Genomic DNA, 26,756 nt, shown 5'->3' on the forward strand with positions numbered 1-26,756 from the left:
TAACAGCAGGAGAGTAAGTCTTTAAAGAAACCGTCAATTTGGTTATTGTTTTTTCTTTCTTTCTTTCTTTCTTTCTTTCTTTTTCTTTCTTTCTTTCTTTCTTTCTTTCTTTCTTTCTTTCTTTCTCTTTCTTTCTTTCTTTCTTTCTTTCTCTCTCTCTTTCTTTTTTTCTTTCTTTCTTTTTCTTTCTTTCTTCCTTTCTTCCTTTCTTTCAGGGCTGAGGAGAGGTAGAGGTGAGGAGACTTATAATATGTTTAACTCAAATTAGTATTCAAGACTTAAAATATCTCTTTTTGCTAGAGATGAATAAAAAGTGAAATCTGAAAATGAATGTTCCAGGATCAAGATGGGTACTGATTTCCTAACAATAAAAGCCACTGGACTTGGACTTCTTTGGATGTAGGCTCTGGGGACTGCAAGAGTCACCCTCTAAGGTTCTGCGAATAAAGGACCCCTTCATCCTTATCTGTCCTGTGGTAGCAGCAGGAGCACAGGGTCCCGCCCTCCTAGTTTATAGCTGCTCGCTTTCTGGTGACCTGTACGGCCACTTGCCAGAGCACTGCTCCTTCCTTTCCCACATAAAGGACTCTTCCCAACATCACCTTCTCCCCCAGGCTGGAGGAAATTTCCTAGATTTTGGTTTAAACACATCAAAATATAAAAGAGCTAGTTATACCCTTCCATCAGAAAAACGATTCTTATTTTCTCACACTTACATAGTGAGGTAAACCAATTAAATGTTTTCCACAGAATAAGGAAGATCTGCCTTATTCTTTCCTGCAAATAACAATCAAACTATCTGTGTTTGGGGTGGGGGGAGAAAAAAGTCATCTCTGGAGATCTCTGGCTAAGCATTTGCTCACGACAACTAAAAGGTACCTCCAGCTGACCTGGAAGAATTCAATTTTGGGAAATTCTAACCATCTACTAGCTACCACGGGCTCAGAATACATTTTACCATACTTGTTTTCAAAAACAGAAAAGACCGGTTTGTGGTTTATCATTTCTCCTCGGAAAGGTTGCATTAAATCAAAAGGGTAACTTGACATCCATGACATCCTAACATTGAAAAAATATGCTATAGAACCTTTCCTTTAAAGTCCCAACAGAAACCAGATTTCGACTATCCATTTACGTGCAAGGGACTCCATTCTGGAAAATAAGGGAGGGGTAGTATGGGTATTTTAAACAAGTGAGTAGATCGAGTTGGTTTTACTATGGTAAGTAGTCAAACCCCAGTAGGGGAAGGACTAGAGAGCAAGGTCAGCAAGTTAGAGGCTGTTTCTCTGGGAAAGAAAAAGTTGGAGCAAATCCAAGAGACACTTCAGCAACTACACCTACAGCACACAGTTGTCATTCTAATATAGGTCTCATGGTTGAGGGAAAAGGGCAGGCAGATAAAGAAAATTACACTGATCCTACGATGTAGGGGAAGAAAGCTGTACCCTCCTTTCCTTCTTGGTTCTTCGTCTGGTCTAATAATTAAATTGACACAATACGGATTAACAGGAGAAAAATAACTTCAGTATTGTATGCACTGAAGCCCCAAAGATAGATGACTCAGAGAAGTGGCCAAGCAGGCAGCTTTTACATCTGTTAGACAAAGAAACAATTCTTTCTGAAGATTTGACAAATCAAAGGAATATGGGCGTGGGGTAGCAAATTAAGGAAGAAGTGACAAAGTGTGTGTATACAGCCTTCTCAGCCTCGAATTCCTTATCTCTGGTGATAAGGATGCCTTCTACGGTCTTTGTATAGGAACGCTACCCTCACCTGGGAGCCTTACTTCCTACTTCAGGGGAATATGGAGGTCAGAGTGTCTTTCCTGCACTGGCTGTTTCCTAAATAACTTTAATTCAAAATAATCAATATGCCAAAGTGGTATATTTTGGGGTGGTGTATTTTGCTCCCCTCAATATTCTCCAAAAATAAGAAAAAGTAGCCGTTGGCTCTAAATATTGCTGCATGCATCCAAGATACAATAGGATCAGGGAGGTCAGAGCTGCTAACTGCATGGAAAGAGGCCAGGAAAGGCCTTGCCACAGAGTGCCTAAGCCCATCATTGAAGGAATAGGAATTCATTAGGCAGACAAGAAAGACTTTTCTGACAGGAGGCCATAAGAAACTATGTTCTGTTTTAGGAACCTAAGTCAGAAGATGGGATGTGGCAGATCACAAAAGAATTTCATGTTAGTTCTGTTTGGTTAGCAGTTCTCTTCAGTCAGGAGAAACAGAATTTTGCCAGCTTATGCCAAAGAAAATAGGGAAAAGGAGAAGACAATTAATTAAAAGAATGTGGATAACATACAGAAGCAAAGGAAACATTAAATAAGCATGTCTTTGAAAGAATCCAAGACAGCCGAAGGGATCCAGGTAATGGTTGCGAAGGACAATCTTCCTAGAGTGCCTTAATCTATAATACATGTCAGCAACAGCTTGAAACAAACCACTTCCAACTACTTTCAATCTTTCCTTCTCTTTATTGAAAATTTCCAGGAGAAAATTGGCCTATCTTGGCCGGGAGAGCAGAGAGCTTCTTGAACAGCAGTCCTACAAAGCCTACAGGCACTGGAATCTGACTGGATCTGCAAACTAATAGTTGTATGGCTCCCAGGAGAACTGAGGGTGGATATTCCACAGGCAAAAAGAGACCCATGAGAGGCCTGCGTGCTCTGTCAAGGAGTTTGGACTTTATCCTATAGGCAGAGGGAAGCCACTGGGGGATGTAAGGATGGAGGTGACCCATGCTTATGTTCTCTTTGGGAACACAAGGCACTGTGTAACTGTAACAAATAAGATCATAAAATGAGTGTCATGTGGTTTTGTGTGTAGGTTACCATATATAAATACAAATCCTCATGACATTTATTGGCAGACACTATCTCAGGATGTTAGAAAGAGGAGTAAATTTAGAAATCATTGAATGAATCCAATTTCATTCTACAGGTAACTATACAGAGACTCAGCATCTGTGCCTTTCCTTGGGTCACAAGTCTACTTATCAGCATTCAGGATTTGCGACTAATTTTCTTCAATCATCAATGCCATACCATCAAGCTGTTATGGAAAAAAAAACATTTAAAAATATCATTCTTCATGAAAGTATTGTGCTCTAATACAGATTCTGTGGTGCGTTTCATTATGTCTTTATAATATATAATATAGGGCATTTCCCTCACCATTATTAGAATACTTAAGGCATAATGGTGCCTTCCACTATCTTTCACTGTTTTATTTATTTAGCCAGGAGCTAGTATCAGGCACTGTACTGACTGAAGGCACAGAGACAGTAGTAATGACATTGCTAATATTCTCAGTGCTCTTCATATAGTAATTCATTTAATCATCATAAAAACTGGTAGGCTGGAATGGGGAGTGATTATTTATGGGTTCAGGATTTCTTTTTGGGACGATAAAGATGTTCTAAAACTAAATTGTGGGCATGGTTTCACCAACTGTAAATATGCTAGAAAACACTGACTTGTACATTAAATGGGTGAATTTTATGATATATGAATTATATTTCAATAAGGCTGTTAAAAAACAGTAAAATCCAAGACATAGATCATGCAGATAGTAATTTGAGGCACACAGAGGTTATATCATTTATCGAAGGCCACAAAGCTACTAAGTGACAGAGCTGGGATTTCCCATACAGGTAGTCAAAGAGGCAGAGTCCGTACACTAAATACTATACAGTCCTTGACCTGGAAGAACTTACAATCTGGGGCATCTTTAGAAACATGAGGCATAAACATCTTGCCCTTGTATCTAAATTATGCAGATCCATTAAACACACTCAGAAAAAAAGGAGAAGTACACAAAGGAAAGCCAATAGCTGACAGAATGCCAAATATCTGTCGATGCATCGTGTCTAAAGCCTGATTCTGCTCCTGATGATGCTGATGGAATCAGGAAAAAGTATGAAAAAATAAGCTACATTGGAAAAGAGGATGAAGAGGGAGGTTTCTCACTGTCCATTAACATAACAAGCTAAAGCTTCCCTGTGTGTGTGTGTGTGTGTGTGTGTGTGTGTGTGCCTGTGCATGCGTAGGCATTTGACCACTCGGGTGTGTGTGTGTGTGTGTCTGCCGGAAAATTCCCCTCCCAAAAGGCATGCCGGTTCTCCATCATATACCCGGAACCTGGTGGGGCACCTGGGAGATAAATGGATGATGATGAATGAATGACTCTCAGCTAGTTAAAGAATAGCTTAAACTGATCTCCAACTTCCTGGACTTTAGAGTGGCTCGAATCTAGACCATAAGTAAGGGAAAAGATCTGCACTGGAGGCGGGCAGGCATTAAATGACTATTAGTCACTTGGTGAGTGCGTGGTTTAATGAGGTCACAGCTCCAAGCCTTTATAGGTCTGGTTCTCACAGAAAATCCTTTTGAAGAACACAAACTATCATTGTGTTGAAAATGTATTTAACCGGTTATGAAAAGGACCGGGTAAGAGAAAATGGGTGGTTGAGCTCAAAATCTATTCTACTGCAAAAACAAAAAAAAACAGCAAAACTCAGTACATTCCTAGCAACAGTGATCTAAGAGCCAAGCATTTTCCTCAGTGTACACTCAATCTATTAATACAACCAAGATGCAGCAAGCAGGAATAGAAGATACCTAAACCAGAGTGCAGTGCCCACATTTCAGTTCCACAAATGGGCAGACGTTGCTCAAAATTTTTCTCAAGAGCATTAATGCTCAAGGACTCTGCTAACTGCTGGATAAATAAGTCATGACCTCTTGTGCTGAAGGAATTCACAGAACAGGTGTTTCTACCTCCTCCAAATTTTTAGAATTTCTGTGTTATCACTTAGTTGAATATTCTTCACATTGGGTAACAAATTATGAATGTGACATTCCCCAGACCCCAAACAGGATTCTTCTCATCTTATGAAAAACCAAAAGAGCTATGTGAAAACTACTAAGGTCGATTTTCTTACTCGAGTTCAAACAAACAAAAAAATACTAGTTATCATTTAAATGACAGAGCAAATAAATTTTAAATAAGGTAAAAAATACCAAATAATTCATATTTAGTAGCTTTTTAACATTTAAAGAAAAACGATGTACTTTCTTCTTGGATCTAATTCCTTCATCTGCCACAAACTTTATTTATTTACTTTTTTAAGTTTATTTATTTTGAGAGACAGCGTGCAGAGAGAGAGAAGGAGAAAGAGAATCCCAGGCAAGTTCCATGCTGTCAGCGTAAAGCCTGATGCGGGGCTGGAACACAGGAACCGTGAGATCAGGACCTGAGTCGAAACCAAGAGTCGGACGCTCAACCGACTGAGCCACCCAGACGCCCCCATCTGCCACAAACTTTAGACATTCTTCTGTTGGCTTGCTTATTGTATGTACCACAGGCTGGGGAACCAAGTGGTTAAGAGCTAGAATGTTCATACAGTGTATTATCCAAATCACAGCACTTCTGCGAGTGAATAAAATCACAATAATTACATTGGGGCAACAGAAGTAACCTGGGACCATCCCAGGCAAACTGAGACATATTGTCACCCTATTAAAAGCTTCTGCTCTGATGTCAGAATTTGATGCTGGGCAGGGAGAAACAATTGAAAGCTTCTGAATAGTGTTGTTAAATGACCATAACTTCAGGAAGTTTAGTACAGAAGTGAGTTTTGGCCGGAACAGACCGGAAAGAGACTGAGGGTAGGAAAGCCCATGAAAATGTTCTTAGGGTGCTAGGAAAGAAACAATAAGAGGCCCAGTGAGGATGGTGTCCATGAAAAGAGAAAACCTATAGGAGACGTCGGCAGTTAAAGAAGTCAGATAGGTTATACTACTTGTGCAAGTAGTTAAAAAATATTACACACATCTCGAAGGACTTGACAGGTCAACGACAGGCATACCAGAGCACCTGATAGTAGGAAAAACCAAGGGAGCTCTGATTCTAGGGAAAAGTTGTTTGCTCCCTATCTGTTCTCATACTTCCTGTTCATGTCAGTGCCAGGCTCACAGGTGTGTGCTTCATGCCAAGGAGAAGGGGAGCCCTCCACAGACCGCTTGCTACCATGGAAAGCATAGGTAAGCCAAGAGCTTCTTTCACTGGTAGGGTAATAAAATGCCACCAACAATTGCTCCAGACACCACTTGGTGGCACCAGTACCCTGAAATGATTGAAATGTAACCTGCTTTTCTAGATCTTAAACGGGGAAATTTTGCACTCATAAAAAAAAGTCTTCGGCCAACCCTCAAGTTCAATTTTTTTCATGATTATCTGACTTCTTCCAGAACTTTCACATCCTCCTTTACCTCAATCAATGGAAATCCTGAAAACTAGAAGATGAGAATGTTTTATTTTAATGATTTCTTGTTATTTCAAAAATTCCTTTGTAGGCATATACACATATAATTTGCATAAATGTGACCACACCAGATGTTTCTCATGTTAGGCTTTTCCTTTCTTGTTTATTTGCCTCATGCACCACCCCTATAATTCCTCCTTACCCCCTTCCAGACAACCCATTTAACAACCTAGTATGTATCCATTCATGTTTGTTTCCATTACCATATGACATTATACAAATGCATGTACAGACAAGAGAGATATAGACAGAGACAAATGTATACCTATAAAAGTGTTTTAGATCAATGATTTAGAAAACGGGCTCTTATAATTTACTCTTTTATACATCTTGCTTTTCTCCCTCCACAGTATCTGATGGTAATCCTTATAAGCAACTAGTATTGTTCCAATTCACTTTTTGGGGAGGTTGCATATATTCCATGGTATAGACATACATTAATTTATTCAACAACAGTCTGTTATTAAAGGGTACTCACTTGATTTCAAATTTGTTGTTGTTGTTTTGCCACAATACATAATGCTGCTGTGGAAATCTTGAGTTTATATCCTATATAGTAGTGTTTATATCCTATATAGTCTCTATAAGTTAGATTCGCAAGAGAGGAAGGATGCATTGAAGGGTAAGTATATACTTTCAATTTTAAGAAATGTTGCTAGATTTACATTCAAAAAGGCTCTTTAAAATCCCCATTTCCACCAGCAACATATGAAAGTGCCCTTTTCCTCACATCTCCACTAGTGATGTGCAATGTTGCTTTTTTCTTTTGCCAGCCTGATGAATATAAAGTGAGATAACATCATTATTTAACTTTTTGTTTTCCCAGCTAGTTGTGATTTTGAGCATCCTTCCAGGTGTTTTAGACATTCTGATTTGATTCTTCACAGCTCTTGCCCAAAGCAAGGATATTTTACAGGGGGTTTTGCTTAGTAAATAAGCTATAAAAATATTGGTAAAATATTATAGAAAATAGAAAAATAGGTTTTATCATGGTCGCCATGATCTATATTTGATATCTAACCCCAAAAGCACTTGGGTGCTCGCTTCAGCAGAATCTACACAATGAAATTAGAACAATACAGAGAAGATTAGCATGGCCTCTGTGCAAGGATTACATGCATATTCGTAAAGCATTCCCTACTTTAAAAATACATTCATACATACATGCATACATACATAAAAGCACTGGGATGCCAGAAAATAATCTTGTGAGTACTCTTCAATTCTGGAATGTCTACTCTAAGGGCAGATGTTGGCTATTCTTCTCTTCATAAGGAATTGTTTCACTCTGAGTGCTCTGCTTCTGATTGGATATTCTACTGCTGTATATGTTTAAGTAGGAGTTGGTATTAAATAGAACCAGTCCCATTTATTTGAGTGTCATTCAAAATACTTGCTTTAAAAAAAAAAAAGAACAAAAATCAGTAGGAAAAGAAATTGTATTTTTAAGCTTCTAAGAAGATTTTATAAACAATGTAGCCCAGAGAACAAAAAACCTCATAAAATGACTTGACAGTGTCCTTTTAAGTGAACATATGTGAGTTTATGCATCCATATGTGTTCACATATGTCCTACATATGCACAGCCAGTTGCTAACCAACCAGATTGTTCAATGTGTATGTTTACTGTAAAACAAGCCGAAAGTGTTTGGTCTCTTTGTTAGAGAAACAGCTCATAATTTCAAGTATACAAACGTCAGTTGTTTCTCCTTTCTTTTTTTTCCAAGCCAAATGAGCTGTTGATGCCCAATTTGGCAGGATCCTAACTGAGGCTGATTCTTGGCCAGCTGCAGAAACCCAGCCCTGAAGGTTCGGGAAATTTTTACAAGAATAAGGAGCTTTTCCTAATGGCTCCTTAAACCATAGGAAGTTTCCTTAGAGCCTCAGCCAGTTTCTTCCCACTCAGTATCCCAAAGGATAATCATTAACGTTCTTTGGATACTAATGGATGGACTTAGGGTGTGAAATGAGGGTATCAAGGTCCCCCTTACTTTGGTCAAATACTCTTTCAAAACCCATTGTTAACAGAAAACATCCTGGGGATGTAGAGATTATTTCTGTGACAACAACTTTATCTATGACTCCTCAGTATCTCATATTTTATTTCAGCCTTTATGACAGTGCTCTGCAGCTTACAATGGTGAATGAAATTTGACCCAATTTCCGGTTGAAGATGGAGACTTTGAACCAATTAGACTACTACTTCTACAATCACAGCATTAAACCCAATTATCACTATTACTATCCTCTAATACTCACATGAATATTCTCTGAATAGCAGAAAGAAAAAGCATGTAAGGAAGCAGGCTATAGAGAAAAGAGTTTATGCTCTGGAGTGGGAGAGTTTGTCTAATCCTGGCTATCATTCCCTGGCTCTGTGGCCTTGGTAACTTCACGCTTCCAACTTCAGTTTCCCCATAAGCTACATGGGAATAGCAATGCCAATTTTCTAAGCTTCTGACGAAGATGAAATGAGATAACCTATATAAAGAATAATGCACAGTAATGGGGACACATTAAATGCTCAATAAATGTGAATCCCCTTCCTCTCCATCTCTACTTTCCTCACTCTAGTCCCAGCAAAAAAGGGAGAGATGTGAGAACCAGGAGTATTTCTTGGTCAAGGAGATAATCCCAAAGTCCCCAATCCTAATGATGGGGGGAGGGGGAAGGGCAGGTAGAAGAGAGGCTCAATCCAACAGAAAAAAAAAATGTGTTTAATATTGTCTTTTGATATCATTGAGACTAGACTGATAAATATGTGTGTGTGTTCATTAATGCATACTCACTTATTTAACATCTACTGTGTGCCTAGAATAGTGCTTGACATAAGTGTCCATAAATACTTCTTAAATAAATAAATGAAGACCAAGCCCTTAAAGCACCATCATAATTTCTTTATAGATGCTCAGTTTCCTAGAATTATTTTTATAAGTGATGACTCTCTGCTTTCTAAAGTGAATGTCATAGTAAGGAAGAGGTATGAGTATCTTCCGTCAGCCCCCAAAACAACTAGTCAGCCCCCAAAACAACTAGAAGTATTTAGTCAGCCCCCAAAACAACTAGAAGTATCCAATCCATCTTCCAGTCGGCCAACACAGGCTCCTTCTACATCTAACCACCTCTCATTCCTTCTTTCCCTTCCTCCATTCAACCTTCCTAAAGCTGTCCAGTATTTCACCACAACTGAAAAATAGAATTCCTATTGCTGCAGGTGTCCGTGTGTTTGGGGCAAAATGAGCCACTGTTGACAATTGTAAAGAAAGAAAGAACAGCTGTTTGCATCTGGATCGCGGGTAAAAAAGAGAGAACAGCTGGTGGCAGCTGTGGCAGACAAGAAAGTGAGCAAGTGAGCAGCTGCTGGTAATTCAGAATCTACTAGACTGCCCAGAATAATTGAAATCCAGAAGAAGCATGCAAGACTCGACTTAACTGCTCCACTGTATCCTGCTCTTCATTAGATCCTACTTGTCTTTCATTAGAGACATTCCCATGATAGCCACATGAGGACTCCCAGTAGGAATATCAGCCCCCCCTCCCCATCAATAACCCTTTAGAGAATCAAGCCAAGAAAGGTAAGATGGTACAGACATTACTTCCAGTAAGCCCATGCTCATTTTTACAAGAAGGAAGCAGTCTGTGGTTGACAAGGGAAGGAATGTTACCAGTGATGGATCTATCACAAGAATGGGCAAAAATAATTCTTTCTACATTACAAGATATTGTGGTCATTTTGATGATGATCCCACACTTCAGAATTCAGCAGGTTAACATAAAAATGTGATAAGTGTAATATAAGCCTAGAAAAATACATTTTGAAACCTTGTCAGTGGTTTCAGTGTTCCTATTTTCATGTGCGTGCAATCTTGTGAATGTGTGTACATGGAAATATTCCCCTCTATTTTCTTTTTTCTTTTTAATAAAAAGAGGAGAAAGACATTTTTGTATCATGCATCTGGTGACAAAATGTTTGGTTTGTTTTTGTGCCTCCCACTGGTTCTTCTAGTCATCTGGAATTCTATGCTAAACTGAGTGGCTCAAAAGTATGTCACTATTTTTTGTCTTGCTCAACACAGAAGTAAAGCATCTCATCACTCCAATTTGTAGAATTTCAACTCTTTAGTTTCTAAGGTAAAGTTCAAGAGAAGAAAAAAGAAAGTACTACAATGTTATATATTGAGTTATATACAACTATCTGCCCGCCAAAAAAAAGAGTAATTAGATATGTCATATGTCAAGCTATCTGCATTTGCAGAAATGATGATTTTGCAGATAGTGATAGGGAAAATGCTTGTGATGTAACATTCATGGAGAAGAGTCTGCTAAGATTATTCACACATGAAAAGTTAATGCAAAATATATACCATGATTAAAACTAAGGTAAAAAGACAGGCATAGGACAATGATATAAAAGGAACTTGTTAAAATAGAAGAAGCCAAGGGTCACTTGGATGGCTCAGTTGGTTAGGCATCAGGCTCTTAATTTTGGCTCAGATCATGATCTCATTGTTGGTGGGATTGATCCCCACATCAGGGGTTCTCTCTCTCTCACTCTCTCTCTTTGCCCCTTGCTTGCTCACACATATTTGTGCTCTCTTCCTCTCTCAAAATAAATAAATAAACATGAAAAGAAAAAAGAAAAAAAAAGAAGCTGAAAGGTGATATCAGAGGAGGAATTTTAAATCTTATTTCTTTTCTCCTTTTGGTTGATAAATTATATTAATATAAAAGATCTAAATAATAATTAAACTATTACAAAAATTACTAATAAAATCACTAAACTATAACTTCTATTAAGGACTGGGTCCTTCCCTGTTTTTGATCACCTTTATCTCCAATGCCTACTGCAGTGCCTAATTACCAATAAATATTTGTTGAATGAAGTCAATGAAATAAGTGAATCATGTGCATTTGTAAATGACACTTGTAAAAGAGAATGAAACACTTCCCCCAATGGCATATGTGTGACTGAGAAAAGAAGGCCTGCTCTAGTCTAAAGTTCAATTAGAAACATCCCTTAAGATGTGCACTCACAGCATTTTGAAATCAGCTCTCTCCTGGTGAGGTACGTGGCCCAGCCAGACCTCGTGAGCCCCCAAATTCTGAATTCTAACCAATCCAAATATGCTCCCAACTCTAAGATATGATTCTGTGACTTAGATTAGGAGAAAAGGGAGAGGGAGTAGTTGCCAAAGGTCTGATGTCACAAGCACCTGGCCCTTAATTTACCAACCAGAATGGCCCAGGACAAAGTTCCTAGATGTGTTGTGCTCCGGGTGAGTAGCTTTCTTCAAAGCAAGTGTGATTAACATTTCTATCCACAGCTCCTCTCTCTAAAGTCCAGGCTTTGTTCCCTGGTTTGGCATTGAAAGAAGTGCTTGAGTTTTAAGTAAGGTAGTGAGAGTATAAGATGCCATTCAGTCTTGATTTTACTGTTCCATATTCCTGCAACATTAAACTCCACAGATTAAGGACTTTTCACCAGGTCAAAGCTGCCTTTGAATCGGCCTCCTCCCTGGGGGGAGGGACTACTAACCTCCTCCCTGGGGAAATTGTGATATACTCATCATTCCAATACGAACATCTTTATACGAAGTCTGTTTTCCAGATATTTTGAACCTTCCCCAAGCCCTGCTTATATAAAGTGTCAATGTTCCGTGTTGATGTAAAGTACTCCTGCTCTCTGAGCATAGAGTAACTCAAGACCCTGACAAACTTGTATGTCATCCAAAATATGTTTGCAGACTTTTCCCTCTTGCCTATAAAATAGCATGAAAGGAAATGTCTTGCTCCATAAATATAACTGTCAAGTGTTTAAATGACTTGCACTTCATCATCATCATCACCAAAATCATAAACTGCCCTTTTTTGTCCAGGGCTGGGATTGTAGTATACTCGGCATATTCAACAGATATTTGAGTAACACGCTGAGAAGATGTAGCCACTAAGTTTTTTATGAACCTTCCCTAAAGAGACCATAACATCTAGTTATTTCCAGATACAATTTCTGTATTAGAAGTGTGATGGTTAATTTTATGTATCAACTTGACTGGGCCATGATATATCCAGATATTTGGTCAAATATTATCTGCTGTTTCTGTGAGAGTGTTTTTGGATGAGATTAACATTTAAATTGGTAGACTGAGGAAGGCAGATTGCTCTCCATAGTGGGAGTGGGCCTCATCCAATCAGTTGAAGGCCTGAACGGAACAAAAGATCTGATTCTCCACCAAGTAAAAAAAGGATTCTTCCTGCCTGAAGGCCTTCATACTGGTACGTTGGTTTTCTCCTGCCTTTGAACTTGAGCTGAAATATTGCCCTTCCTGAATCTTGAGTCAATCAGCCTTCAGACTGGAACTACACCATCCATTGGCTCTCCTGGTCTCCAGCTTCATCAGCTCATCCTGCAGATCTTGAAACCTACCAGCCTCCACAATCACATGAGCCAATTCCTTATAATAAATCTTTTCATATACACATCCTATTGGTTCTGCTTCTCTCAAGAACCCTGAATAAAACAACACATAATATTTAACATTTTATTCAACACATAGGATTCTATTCACTAATAGAGGACTCTGGGAAGATGGCAGAGTAAGAAGCACCAGGGATCTGTCTCTCCACCTAGATAGCAATTGCACTGGCAGAATCTCTCTGATGTAACTATTTTGGAACTCTTGAGTCTGTCAAAGGCTTGTAATTTCCAGGGGAAGACTTGGATGGTAAATTGAAGTTAATTTCAGTCAATTTCAGTTCTTAGCAGAGTAGTAGCTAACCATCCTCCACCCTCTGTCCTGTGACAGGCTGCTCTGCCAGCGATCCTGGAGCAGTCTGCACTCAGTTTCCTGGAGTTAGGCTAGGCAAAAAGGACACTGTCTTCTCATTATCGGAACTCTGTGTTCTGCTCATTGATTGCTGCTTCTGATCAGAGAGGTGCAAAGAGGCGGCCAGCCATTATTGTTGAACCTCCCCGCCCATGGTTGCAAGCCCCTCCCCTGCCAGCTGAAGTGAATTCTAAGGGATTTAATGAACCAGGCTTCACTTTTCACTTCTTCCCCTTTCAGAAGCCAGACATTGAAGACTAGGCCATTCAAAAACAATTCCATATTTGGAGAAAATTAGAAAGTGACTGTGCATGCCCAGGGAAAAGCTCAGAAACAAACTACGAAAGACCTTAGGCTTACACATCAGGCTCTTCTTCAGCACAGAGACATCCTACAACAATCAAAAGCAAACAAACAAAAGACAAAGACAGTAACAAAAACCAGTCAACACTCGTGAAGAGTGAAGATCTGATTTCCAGGGTTACCATGTTATTATGTCCAGGGTGCAACAAAAAAGCACAAAGCGTACAACAAAATAGGAAAGTATGGCTCATTTAAAGGAAAAAGTAAATCAATAAATCAATGGAAACTCTCCCTGTAAAGACTTACTAGCAGATCTCGTAGACAAAGACTTTAAAGCACCTATCTTAAAAATGTTCAAGGAACTAAACTAAGATGTGGAGACAGTCAAGAAAATAATATGTGAACAAAAATGGAAATATCAATTGATAGGAAGTCTAAAAAGATCCCCTCCCCCCCAAAAAAAAATTCTGGAACTCAAAAGTACAATAACTGAAGTGAAAAAAAAAATCACTATAGGGATTCAACGGCAATTTGAACAGGCAGAAGTAAGTATCAGAGAACCTGAAGATAGGACAATGGAAATTATCAGGTATGAGGAACAGAAAGAAAAAAAAGATTGAAGGAAAGCAAACAGAGCTTGTGGGGCCTGTGGAACACTATAAAGCTAATCCAGTAGAACTAGATGTGCAAAGACAATGTAGCATCGTTTTTTTCTTATCCTTATTAATTCAGTCTCTTCCAGATTAAATAATTGCTGTCTGGTAAATGCTCAATACTTCAAGCTTTCTCTTTCTCTCTTGGTCCTACAGCATATGCCATTGTGGAGTACACAGCCACTGATGTGACTTCATGGTGGCAGGGAGTAGAGGATGGGACATCTTGAATCCCATTCACCATCTGAATTCTTGTTAGTTCCTACTGTGGAATTGCTACCTAGTTCTTGAACTGATATCTGCTAAGGTGAAACCGAAACAGACTGTCTGCAGGGCATTGCACTGGCATTTGCTGCTGAAGTCAAGAACAGTAGCCATTTATCTCTGGTCTTGAACTTTTTCAGGTCCCCCCATTATGCTCTTTGTCTAGTCCCACAGGCTTCCACGCAATCTAGTCTCATTCCCTTACTTCTCTGACTTCTTTTCTGTCATTCTTCCCTTTGCCTACCCTTCCCCAACTACATAGACCTCTCTTTTCCTTGAACATACCTGGCATGTTCCTGTCTTAGGATCTTTATGCTGCTAGCCCCTCTGTCTGGTATCATGGTTTGCTTCTTCACTGTGTTTGAGACTTTGCTCTGATGTCACCTTCCATATAATATATTCCTTGATCATCTTATTTAAAACTGAACATCACTCCTGAGCTCCCACATTCCCTTGTTTATTTATTTCCATGGCAATTGTCACTATTCAATATCATATCATTTACTTATTTGTTTGGTTTATTGTCTATCTCCCTCCTTAAGAATATAGGCTCACTCTAGACATTAGGGCTGGCAAATAGTGCACAGAGCTCAGAGCTGATGTGGTACCTCCTCCATGACCATGAGATTCAATGAAGCACATCAAGCCCCCAGGAAAGCATGAACAATGAAAGGTGCAATAAACAATAAGATTCTGAGTGAGATGGAGCCAGTAACAGGCTTCCCCCTTGCATTCATGTTCTTCACTTTTCAGGTTTCCATATTTTCATCATCTCAGTCTTTACTGGCTTTCATTTTAAAACTCCAAAGCTACCAATAAATGACAAAAATGTCTTAATTTTTCTCAAAAAATTATTGAGGGCCTACTTAAATTTTTGCATTAGTGAAGATAAACACTGTAACTAAAACATTTCAACTCTTCGCTGGGACTATCAGCCCAATATGTTATATACAGCTGGGAATTGAGGGGGTTGAAGGACCCAGGCATTTCCCAACTTATGGCTCCATTCTCCCTATCAACAACCAGGAGGGAGAGAAAACAAAGGGTGAAATAGATAGCAGTTTCCTGACCACCTTGACCATACACATTACTTCTGCTCACATACCATTGGTCAGAACTAGATCATGGTATGGGGTCCCTGGGTGGCTCAGTCAATTAGGCATCCGACTTCTGCACGGGTCATGATCTTACAGCTTGTGGGTTCGAGCCCCATATTGGGCTCTGTGCTGACAGCTTGGAATCTGGAGCCTGATTCAGATTCTGTCTCTCTCTCTCTTTCTGCCCCTCCCCTGCTTGCACTGTTTCTCTCTCTCAAATATAAATAAACATTAAAATAAATCTTTTTTAAAGAAACTAGATCATGGTATAACTGGATGCAAGGAGTCATGGAATTAGTCTCTGCTTGAGCAACTCTTTCCCTGTGCTGATTCCATGCCATGAAAGGAAAAGCACAGATCTTGTTGGACATTTAGCTCTTTTAATCATTCATGTCTTACGGTGTGTGAGCATTCTCATGTACATTCTTTCATTAATTCTGTCAACATCTTCATCAGATATTAATATCATTCCCATTATACAGAGGAGGAGACACACCTAGAGATAGGTGCCCCAAGATTTGCATTTTTAATACAGGCTTTCTTGAGATATAATTTACATCTACACAATTCACCAACTTAAAAATACACTTCAGTGATTTTTAGTATATTAATTCACAGAGTTGTGCAACCATCACCATGGTCAATTTTAGAACACTTTTATCATCTCCAAAAGAAATGTGTGCTCAGTAGTATTTCCTTCTCATTTCCTCCTTAGTCCCTTCCAACCCTAAGCAACCACTAACCCACTTCCTGTATTTATAGATTTGCCTTTTCTGGACATTTAATATAAATGGAATCACACTGGGTGGCTCAGTTGCTTAAGCCTCTAACCCTTGGTTTCAGCTCAGGTCATGATCTCACAGTTCATGAATTTGAACCCTGCATCAGGCTCTGGGCTGACAGGGTGGAGCCTGTTTGGGATTCTATCTTCCTCTCTCTCTCTCTCTCTTCCCCTCCCCAACTCTTTCTCTCTCTCTCTCAAATATAAATTAATTAAAAATAAATAAACTACTAAATGGAATCATACAACATGTGGTCTTTGTGACTGGCTTCTTTCACTTAGCATAATGTTTTCAAGGTTTATCCAGGTTGTAGCATGTATCAGTATTTTATTTCTTTTTATTGACCAACAATATTCCATTTTATGGATATGCCACAAATTTGTTTAACCATTGATTAAGTGATAGACACTTGGATTGTTTCCATTTTTGCTTATCATGAATCAAGCTGCTATAACCACTTGTGAACAAGTTTTTATGTGAACATGTTTTTATTTTTCTTGAGTATATACCTGGAAATGAAATAGCTGGTCATATGGTAACCTGTGTGTTACCTTTTTTGAGGAACTGTCAGGCTGTTTTCCAAAGTGGTTGTGCCATTTTACAATCTTCATAGCAGGGCGGAGTGCTCTATTTTCTCCACAGCCTTCCCAACACTTATTATTCATCTTTTTTATTATAGTGGGATTTGCATTTTGAAAGATGACTATTTCTGTCAACTTCAAACTTAGGATTGTGGCTCAGTTCCTCTGGTAAGAAGGTAGGTAAGGACAGAGAGCCATAAAAAGAATTTTAAAGGATTTCTCTTCTGTGCTCTTTCTCCCAGGTACTTAATCTGCCATCTGGATGCCCAGAAACCTGAGGTTATATTGTGGGATTCCATGAATGCTTGCCCTTCTTGGGTTTACCCCATGTTCCAGAATTTTCCTAATCACTCCTTTCTTGACGCTCACTATAAATAACTGGGTGCAGGAAGTTTTGAGCCCTTTGTTTTAACCCATCTATTCAGATCCAGTTGACTCTCTGATCTGAGAATCTTTTGACTCCTGTATTTAGGAGTAGAAACCTTTATATCAAAATTATGTTTACATGAATGAATACTCACTCATTTAGAAAGTACTTTTTAGAGCTAATTTGTATGAAGCTTCTTTAATTTCTCTTTTTAAGTGTTTATCTCTTTATTTTCAGAGAGCACATGTGTGCTTGCAGGTGAGTGGGGAGGGGCAGAGAGAGAGAGAGAGATAGAGAATCCCAAGCAGGCTCCACGCTGTCAGGGCAGAGCCAGACATGGAGCTGGATCGCAGTAACCATGAGATCATGACGTGAGCTGTTATCAAGAGTCAGACACTCAACCGACTGAGCCACTCTGGCGCCCCAAGCTACTTCAATTCCTCGATAAAATTTTTATTCCAAGGCATTAAGGCATTTTTAAATTTTTTCCCTTTTGATTTTTTAATTTACTGAAATTCCTTTCATTGGAATCAATTATTTTCCACATAAGGTTTAAATGAAAATGTTATTCAATGTGGGGTTTTTTTCCTTGCCGTTCATATCAAATTTTTCCTGAATATAGTTTCTGCAATTGCATGTGCTCTTTTATGGTCACTATTTGTACCAAGTCCAATTGTCTCAGGTCACATTATTCACACCCAAACTTAGTCAAAAAATTGGATTCTTGCATCAATTTTTATGCAATAATAAGTTTCAACATGTGCCAGTTTAGCTGTTGGCAGTTTTATTTCATGTTGATTACTTTTGCCAAGTCTAATTTCTCCCTGTTCAATATTTGCATGTTTCAACGCGAGCATCAAGACATGATTTGTCATCAGATTTTCATCTCTGACAAATTTTAACATGTGCAGGTTCAACCGTTGACTTCTCTTTTGTGCTGATCATTCCCACCAGTAATATATAGTATAAATTGGATAAAGGACTGATAGTTTGGATTTTTTTCTGTTTTAGCTAATACACAAGAAAACTGTAAGTTCCCTCAGCTATGCCAAAGTTTATTCTGCCTTCTGGAATTTCTCTATATTGATGATCTAATTCTTTAACATATTTCCAATCAACATATTTAACATATTTCCACCAGCCACCCATGCTGATGGCCCAGCAAAGAGCAAATGGTGGGATCAGAACATCCTTGGGGCCAAATGTCTCTGCATCACGATATTCTAGGGGCTAAAACAATCCAGTGTCACAAAATTAATCTTTCCAATATGCTCTATACCTGATTCATCATTGGAGTCAGCTGGGGAAGTTTTTTAAAATATATATCTTCCTAACCTATCTCTTCCCATCCCTGTCTGTCCTAGGCCAGCAAATTTTCACTTCACAGGTCTGGGATAGGTTCCCAGCATCTGCAATTTTTAAAAAAAATTTTTTTTTCAACGTTTATTTATTTTTGGGACAGAGAGAGACAGAGCATGAACGGGGGAGGGGCAGAGAGAGAGGGAGACACAGAATCGGAAACAGGCTCCAGGCTCTGAGCCATCAGCCCAGAGCCTGACGCGGGGCTCGAACTCACGGACCGCGAGATCGTGACCTGGCTGAAGTCGGACGCTTAACCGACTGCACCACCCAGGCGCCCCCCAGCATCTGCAATTTTTTAAAAAGTTCCTTTAATGATTCCACGGGGCATCTGGGTGGCTCAGTCAGTTAAGCATCTGACTCTTGATTTCAGCTCAAGTCATGATCTCACATTCATGAGATGGAGCTCCATGGTTGGGCTTGGTGCTGACACTGTGGAGCCTGCTTGGGATTCTCTCTTGTTCTTTCTCTGTCCCTACCCTGCTCTCTCACTCACTCTCTCTCTCTCTCAAAATAAATAAGTAAACTTATTTAAAAAGATAAAAAATAAAAAGTTCCTTTAGTGATTCTTATGTCTATCCATAAAGGTTTGGGTGTCTTCTGGGCTAACCATACCCAGAAAAGAGCTGTCTATATGGGTCATGCATATGTCACAATTCTTTCAGTACTTGAACTTACAAAAAAAAAAGAGAGAGAGAAATAAGGCATTAAGGAGGAAAAGGAGACTGCTGGTGGCCAAGAAAGTGTGCTAACTGGAAGGGCCTGGTAAAGATGTAAGAGGTCAGCAGGCAGTGGCGGTCAATCTGGAGGTCAAGAGAAGGAAGTAGAAATAAAGCAGTACAGTTTAAAATGTGTGTTCTCGGGGCACCTGGGTGGCTCAGATGGTTAAGCGTCCGACTTCAGCTCAGATCACAATCTCGCGTTCCGTGGGTTCCAGCCCCGTGTCGGGCTCTGTGCTGACAACTCAGGGCCTGGAGCCTGCTTCGGATTCTGTGTGTGTGTGTGTGTGTGTGTGTGTCTCTCTCTCTCTGCCCCTCCCCCGCTCACACTCTGTCTCCATCTGTCTCTCAAAAATGAATACACATTAAAAAAATTTTTAAATGTATGTTCTCAAACCATAGGCACCATCAAGTCTCTCCCTTCTTGTAGCCCTTGTTCTGCTTTGACTGGTTGGGGGCAGACTTTTAAGGCTGGCCAAGATGTTGCCTTGCTTGGTGACTAAATCATCAGGTAACCTGATATAGCAGGTATAAATCTCAGTCTACAACTCACGATTGGAAAAAAATAGAACTTTATATTCTGTGATTCAACTTATTTTCTATTTTTGAGATGCCCGTTCACTGTAGAAAGAAAACTAAGTTCAGTGAGTTCAAAGTTTTTCATCTTTGCCCCAAAGTGGGTCTGAAATAGGATGGTGGAACAGTGGTTTTAATGACAACGTGTTTCAAAGGAAAGCCTGTTATGTCACTTGCAGAGACAGGTGGCTCCCCACCCAAAGTTTGGTTTTGGATGTTGATACGGATGCTATCACATACACACACACACACACACACACACACACACCAAAAAGGTATAAAAAGGCTCATTACTAACATAACTGAGTGTCTGGGAGAGCAGGGCAGGCCCCTCAAGCAAACCTGAAATGAGAAAGCAAGGGAAGGAGACTGGTGTAGGTTTTTAATTGTAGTGAGGGTTTGGGGCTGAGGATGAGAGTCTCCATAAAGCAGGAGCTTGTGGTTTTACTGGTGCCAAAATTGTGAGTGCCCAGGCTTCTTATCAGCTTGTCCAGATGTAGACATAAGGGTAAGAGGGAGAAGTGAGATATAACAGCTGTCAACAATCAAATACCAAAATACAGAGTCGAGCCTTCATTACAAAGTCATTAGTCTTTGATTTCATTTGTCCACACAAAAATCTTCTGAAGCAACCAGCATCTTGCCTGATACTTGGTCTTCAATAATAATTATTATTATGGTTATTGTTACTGATTAATATCAAAGTCCCAAGAACTGCCATGTTTTACATGCACATTTCATTTAACCCTGATTGCAATCTTAGCATGCAGGTAATATTATCTCACTTTACAGGCGAAGAAAGTGAGGCACAGAGTTAATGGCATCTGACCCTCTGGAAGGAGTCAGAGTCAGGATTCCAACTCACACTGTCTGGTTCTATACCTCTGTTTCCTATCTTCCTGATTCTTCTCATTCTGCCATGGTATGGTATAACCAAGCTGCTTTGGTGCATGGGGACTTCTATGACACTGTCCCTAGACAGTCTAGAGCTTGCTGCTTCCATGTGACTCTAATCCTGGAATCAGGGCTCTGGGCCCCACTCTGTAGAAATGGATCAGCCAGGATCCTGGCAGAAATCAAATGCACTTCCAAACTGGGTAATTTATGATTTCATAAAGGAAATGTTAACAAAAATGTGGGCAGGAGGGGACAGGGAGCCATCACCACCCTATACCCAGCCAGAATAAATGAGGGGAGGAAGTGGCTATGGGAACCAAAAAGTGAGCAGTGCAGAAAGAGCCATCTGACAGAAGCTGTGGCTTTTATTTAAGGAGCACAGCTGGGAAGGCGAGGGAATAAATATCCTGTTCTTATTTTCCTCCCATTCTCCAGATCTCTTGCCAATGTCTTCTACTGGCCAAACCCAATGAAAGAATGGAGGGCAAGGAAATTGTTCATATTGCCCATATGGATAGTCACCCAGGGCACCAGGCAGGATGAAGGGTGTGAAGTGGATCTGTGGGGTAAAGTATACAATGACCATCATAAGCTTTTATCATTGCTTTCATCATTCTTCCTCACTATACTTTTATCATTCCTCTTCCCTTTCCTTCTCTTTTCTCCCACAGCTAGGAAAAAAGTAATATACATACATATATATATAGAGAGAGAGAGACAGAGAGACAGAGAGAGAGGGAGGGAGAGAGAGAGAGGTGGGAACTGGCAGAGGCAGAAAGGAAATGCTCTCTCTCTCATTCTCCACTCTGCCTCCCCATTTCCTAGGAACCTATTCAACTGCAAATACTACCATGTCTGCCATATATTGGCTTAAACACAAAAAGGTTTATCTGGCTCACATAGCTAGGTTTTATGATCCATTGGGCTACCAAGGACCCAGAGCCTCTCCATCTTTCCGCTCTAGAGTCCTTGACATTCTTGCTTTCATAAGACACTCTGGTTGTCTTATGGCTCATCTAAGATGGTTGCTCTTCCTCCAAGCATCATATTTGTGCATCTACGCACAGACAGAAAGAAATATTAAAGTATAAAAGCATAAAAGAAAAAGAAGAAGGAAAAGACTCTTAGAAATACATCACTTACATCCCATTGGCTAAATTGTGTCATATGACTAACTTAGACTACAAGAGAGTACGCCCTGCAAGGGGCTTTAGTTGAAAGAATGGGAGTTCCCTTGAAAAAGATGGAAAGGAAATAGACCCTGAGTGGCAAGCTGTCAAAATACTCATCATTTTATCTATATCACAAATCTGCTCTGCTCTCATAACTTCTTAGGCCTTTGGAAATTAAATCCAGAAAGTGATTTATAAGCTAGAGACGAATAGATAGATAGATAGATAGATAGATAGACAGATAGATAATATAGACATAAAGTACGTGAATGCTCAGTTAGTACAAGTTTCTCAGACCTTCTTGCAGATAGGTGTGAACATCTGACCATCTTCTCAACAACTGAATATGAGCAGAAGAGGTGTGTGCCCCTTGAATCTAGGCATTAAGACACAAGACATTTGTTACTGTGCATCTTCTTCCCTTTTCTATAGACTAAAAGCTAGTGCCTGTCACCAGCTTCTGTTGTGCTTTAAAGGACAATAGACCAACAAGATTGCATACCTCTAAATGTCCACATGGATCAGAAACGTGTCTGAATCTGGACTGTTAAATCAAGGACTATTATGGAAAGAGAGGAGAACTTCTTTGTTCTATAAGCTACTGCATCTTGGGGTCTCAAAGTTACAGCTTTTATCCTACCTAATACAGTTTCTATCTCAAATATGATTCTCTAGGATGGTTACAATTTCATGCAAAGCTGTGCCTGGGTTTATGTGATATTTTTCTAGGCTTCCCAGAATCAGTGTTTGAATTCTTGCCTCCTTTGTTTATTTGTCATTATTCATTTTCCCGGGATTTTCTCCCTTTTCTAAGCATTGTTCCATCCTTCTCACTCCCCTGTCTGGAGTTCAATTAGAAATAGAAGAAATTAAATTTGTAGATCAGCAGCCATTGCTTGGGCAGTGTGGATTTTGTCAAGGATGAAGATAAACAGTTAGGAACTAAAGCCATATGCAAGACGGGTATGGAGCAACATCTGAAGGAGACCAGGCCACACTGGGAATTGTCATAGTCCCTCCTTTAGGTTAATGGGCATACTGAGTCTCATTATTTAGCCTAGTCTTGGTTTGTTCAGTTTTCTAGATCTGTACCACTTGAGACAGCTATAGTCTCAGACTCTTTAGTATGACTGCCATTAGGGCTTTTTTTTTAAATTATACCTGTCCTTCTAGTGAATTCTGCCTTTGTAATCCAATTTTAATCATTTGTCAGTGAGTGCCTGAGTCATTTAAAATTCTAAAGAGAATATAGCAAATGACTGTGGAGATACATATTGACATAAGAATTATAAGAAGGCCTTGGACAATGCCTCTTAGCCAATATCCTACCCCATCTGGGATTATCCCAGAAGAAAAATTTTATCTCCACCTTGAATTTACAGAGAAGAGAGGTTTGACATCAATAGGATTGTGTAATACTTTTCATTCCCCTGATTTACCCAGAAAAAATTATACTTGGATTAAAAAAAAAAAGACCACAGTGGGGCATCTGGGTGGCTCCATGGGTTAAGTGTCCAGCTATGGCTCAGGTCATGATCTGACGGTTCTTGAGTTTGAGCCCTACATGGGGCTCTGTGCTAACAGCCTGGAGCCTGCTTCAGATTCTGTGCCTCCTCTCTCTCTGCCCCTCCCTTGCTTGCTCTCTCTCTCTCTCTCTCTTTCTCTCTCTCTCTCAAAAATAAATAAACATTAAATTAAAAAAAAAAGACCATGGAAAGAAACTTTAAGAATATCAAAGATGACTATGAAAAATAGGAGAAAGAGATGAAGAAGTAAATCATAGTCAATACACTTGGGGTGCAAGGGTTTTGAGCTAGTGACTTTGGATAGAAGCTATCAACATTCAGCAGCCTGCTGCTTGATTGAAAAATCTTGGAAAACTATCACCTTCATGATGTCACCTTCTGGAAGATTCTAAAGGATTCTCAGTTTTAGATCTCCTGTTGACACAGAAGTCCAGGGAATAGATGTATTATAACTTTTTAACTGGGAGACAAGGATCCAAAGATTGGGATTCCCTCAAGTTTTACTGCAGTCTATGTAGGTAACAACACCTGATATGGTCCTTTACAATGAAGTTTGAGAATAGTCTTATGTTGTTGCCATTTCCTATAATCCAAGACTCAAGTCTGAAAGACATGCAAGAGTTCCTGTGGAGTATCATTGAGAAAAGCTGTTTGGACCTGTTGATTATAAACTTGAGTATGCTGCATTAATCCCTTACAATATTGTGCCATGTTGGACTGAAAAAGAATAGTTAAGATAGAGGGTAAGATCTCTAGATTCAATGTGCATCCAATGACTATTTAAATAGGGATAGTCTATAGGTTTCTGTGAGACTGGCCCTAACATCCATGAGAATTATGAACAAAACCTTTGGCCTCAGTAACGAAAGTTCCTCAGATAGTTTTACAAGTCTCAGTTGGTACCTCTATCACCAAACAAATAGGTGGGTATTGCTAAGTGGAAAACACAAGGCCTTAAAGTTTCTTTGCTACTATCAAAGCATTTGTTTTATGGCAATGAAAGTCTTCTAGAAGACCGAGAAATAAAAAACAATAGTAAGGACATACTTATAACCACATGTGATGAGTAACTGAATGAAATTCATCTGTAAATAGATGCTCAAAATATCCTAAAGATTTTGGCTTGTGTTTATGCCCCAGCTTTACAATTTCCTCAAGATAGTAGGTTTGACAGACGAGAAATGCACCAGAGGTATCCTCTAAAATCTTATTGAAGTGTCCCCACCAATGCTTATTTATGATGTTGTTTTTTTTTTTTAATTTGAGAGAGAGAGAGAGAGAGCACAAGCAGTGGAACGAGGCAGAGAGAAATAGAGACAGGGAGGGAGAGAGAGAGAAAAAGAGAGAGAGAGAGAGAGAGAGAGGGAGAGAGAGAGAGAGAGAGAGACAGAGACAGAGACAGAGACAGAGAATCTTAAGCAGACTCCATGCTCACTGAAGAGCCCAACATGGGGCTTGATCCCACAACCCTGGGATCATGACCTGAGCTGAAATCAAGAGTCAGATGCTCAACTGACTGAACCCCCAGGTGCCCCTATGATGGTTTTTTAAATTTCCTTTCCATAATGAGTGATAGCATGTAACACTTTTTGAGACAATCCATTTCAGTATTTTGGGGAAGACCAAGAGACTATCTTGGTGCCATCATAGCTACCTGGGAGGAGAAAAAATTTAATCTTTTCCAATACATTTCTTCATAATCAAATGCTTGATACTAAAATTAACTCAAGACCTAGTGCCAACAGCTAGGAGTTAGTTTTGGCTTTGACTCTTAGCCTTGTTAGAAAGCCTGGAGGTGTTAAAGCAACTCATTCAGTATAGTAATCTGCTAAAGCATTACCCTTTGCTTCTTGAGTCTGCTTTTTACTATGGGACCCAACCTTAATACAGCCAGTTCCTTTGGAAAAACAAAGCACTAATGGGAATTTTATGTGAGTACCATGTTTAATTGAAATACCAGATGCAGTTAAGCCACATTGCCTCCAAAGCATACCAAAATCACGAACTATCCCAAAACCATATTTGCTATCTGCATAGTTAGTTCCTCTCTTATCTTTGCCTAATTAGAAGGCTGTAGTAAGTGCTACAATTTCAGCAACTTGTACAGATTTGGCCCCTGGGAAAGGATAATATTTGAGTAAGTCTAAGTAAGTTGCAATCACATACTGAGCTTGACAGCTTCCTTGTTCAGTTCTCTAATAGGCTCCATCTATAAACATTTCTAAATCTGGCTTGCCAAAGAGTTTCAAAGAGATTAGAGTGAAGTAAGGAAAATTCCCGAATAAGTGCATACAGTCATTAGGGTTTTTTCTCCTCTGGAAGAGAAAGATAGTTGTTGGGGAGGGCAGGCTAGGGGCTACAGCAATGGATAGAAATATGTGTGAGTGAAAAGCGAAGGATTTCATAGAAGGTCAATCTCAAAGCAGAAAAACATTGAGTGTTTTCATTCAAGAGTGAGGTCTGAATGACATGAGGAACCATAATGTTAAGAGGAGATCCTAAAACTAAATCAATAGAAGCCTCAATTAACTGTGCTACTGTTGTCACTGAGGGAAGACAAAGAGGGTAGGCTTTTGCTATAGGGTAAAATGAGAGGCTACTATGCATGATGAATGTCTGAAGCCCATTGTGCTATTGAATTAGAAACCTTAAAGTTTATCTTTGGGTGCTTCATATACAAATAGAAGGAAAGGCCTATCTATGGTAATTAAGGAGTGCAAGCACAGGAGTTTTGAAGAGCAACTTTTAAGTTACAGAAGGTTCTAGGTGAGTCTGTCTCAGGCAAAGTCTCTGGTACTGGGAAATTAACCTGTACCAAAATAAAATAATCTTTTCTTCCATGGAGTTGCAGAAATAGGTTGCCCAGTTCACATTTGAGTGGCACCCCATTTGCAAAGTAGACCTCACTCCAACAGATCCACCAGCGTGGAATCATTATGCAGAAAAGCATGTTGATTAGTGAGAGGAGTATCTGAAATTCTTGCTATTTGGTTACTCCAAGGAAGGAATGATGGAAAGGTAAGTTTATGGCAGAATGTGTAGGTCCGGTGTCAACAAAAAAGAAACATGCTTGGAGTTTTTGCAACTGCATGGAAATTTCTCCCTTTTGTTTTAAAGGCGATTTTGGACAAACCAAAGGATCTACTTACTCAAAAGGGAGGCGTTTTGTCACAAAAAGTTATTTTAGATTCTTTCAATTGAAGGCAGAGCAAGGTTTTTTCCAGTGTCTCTTTTCCTTATAACATCCACATATATCTTTGTTCCAACTGGCTATAGACAGTTTTTGTTCCTGTGTTTATCTAATT

At 39.5% G+C, this 26,756-nt stretch overlaps 1 non-coding gene across 1 annotated transcript; it reads left to right on the forward strand.

Annotated features, from left to right (window-relative positions):
• The first annotated feature begins 7,372 nt into the window (after positions 1 to 7,372).
• On the forward strand, positions 7,373 to 7,476 carry LOC122474119. The gene has a single exon (XR_006294811.1). It is a non-coding gene; the product is annotated as a U6 spliceosomal RNA (small nuclear RNA).
• Positions 7,477 to 26,756: the final 19,280 nt, after the last annotated feature.

The sequence above is a fragment of the Prionailurus bengalensis genome, chromosome B4 (genome assembly GCF_016509475.1).
Source record: "Prionailurus bengalensis isolate Pbe53 chromosome B4, Fcat_Pben_1.1_paternal_pri, whole genome shotgun sequence".
NCBI classification, from domain to species: Eukaryota; Metazoa; Chordata; class Mammalia; order Carnivora; family Felidae; genus Prionailurus; species Prionailurus bengalensis.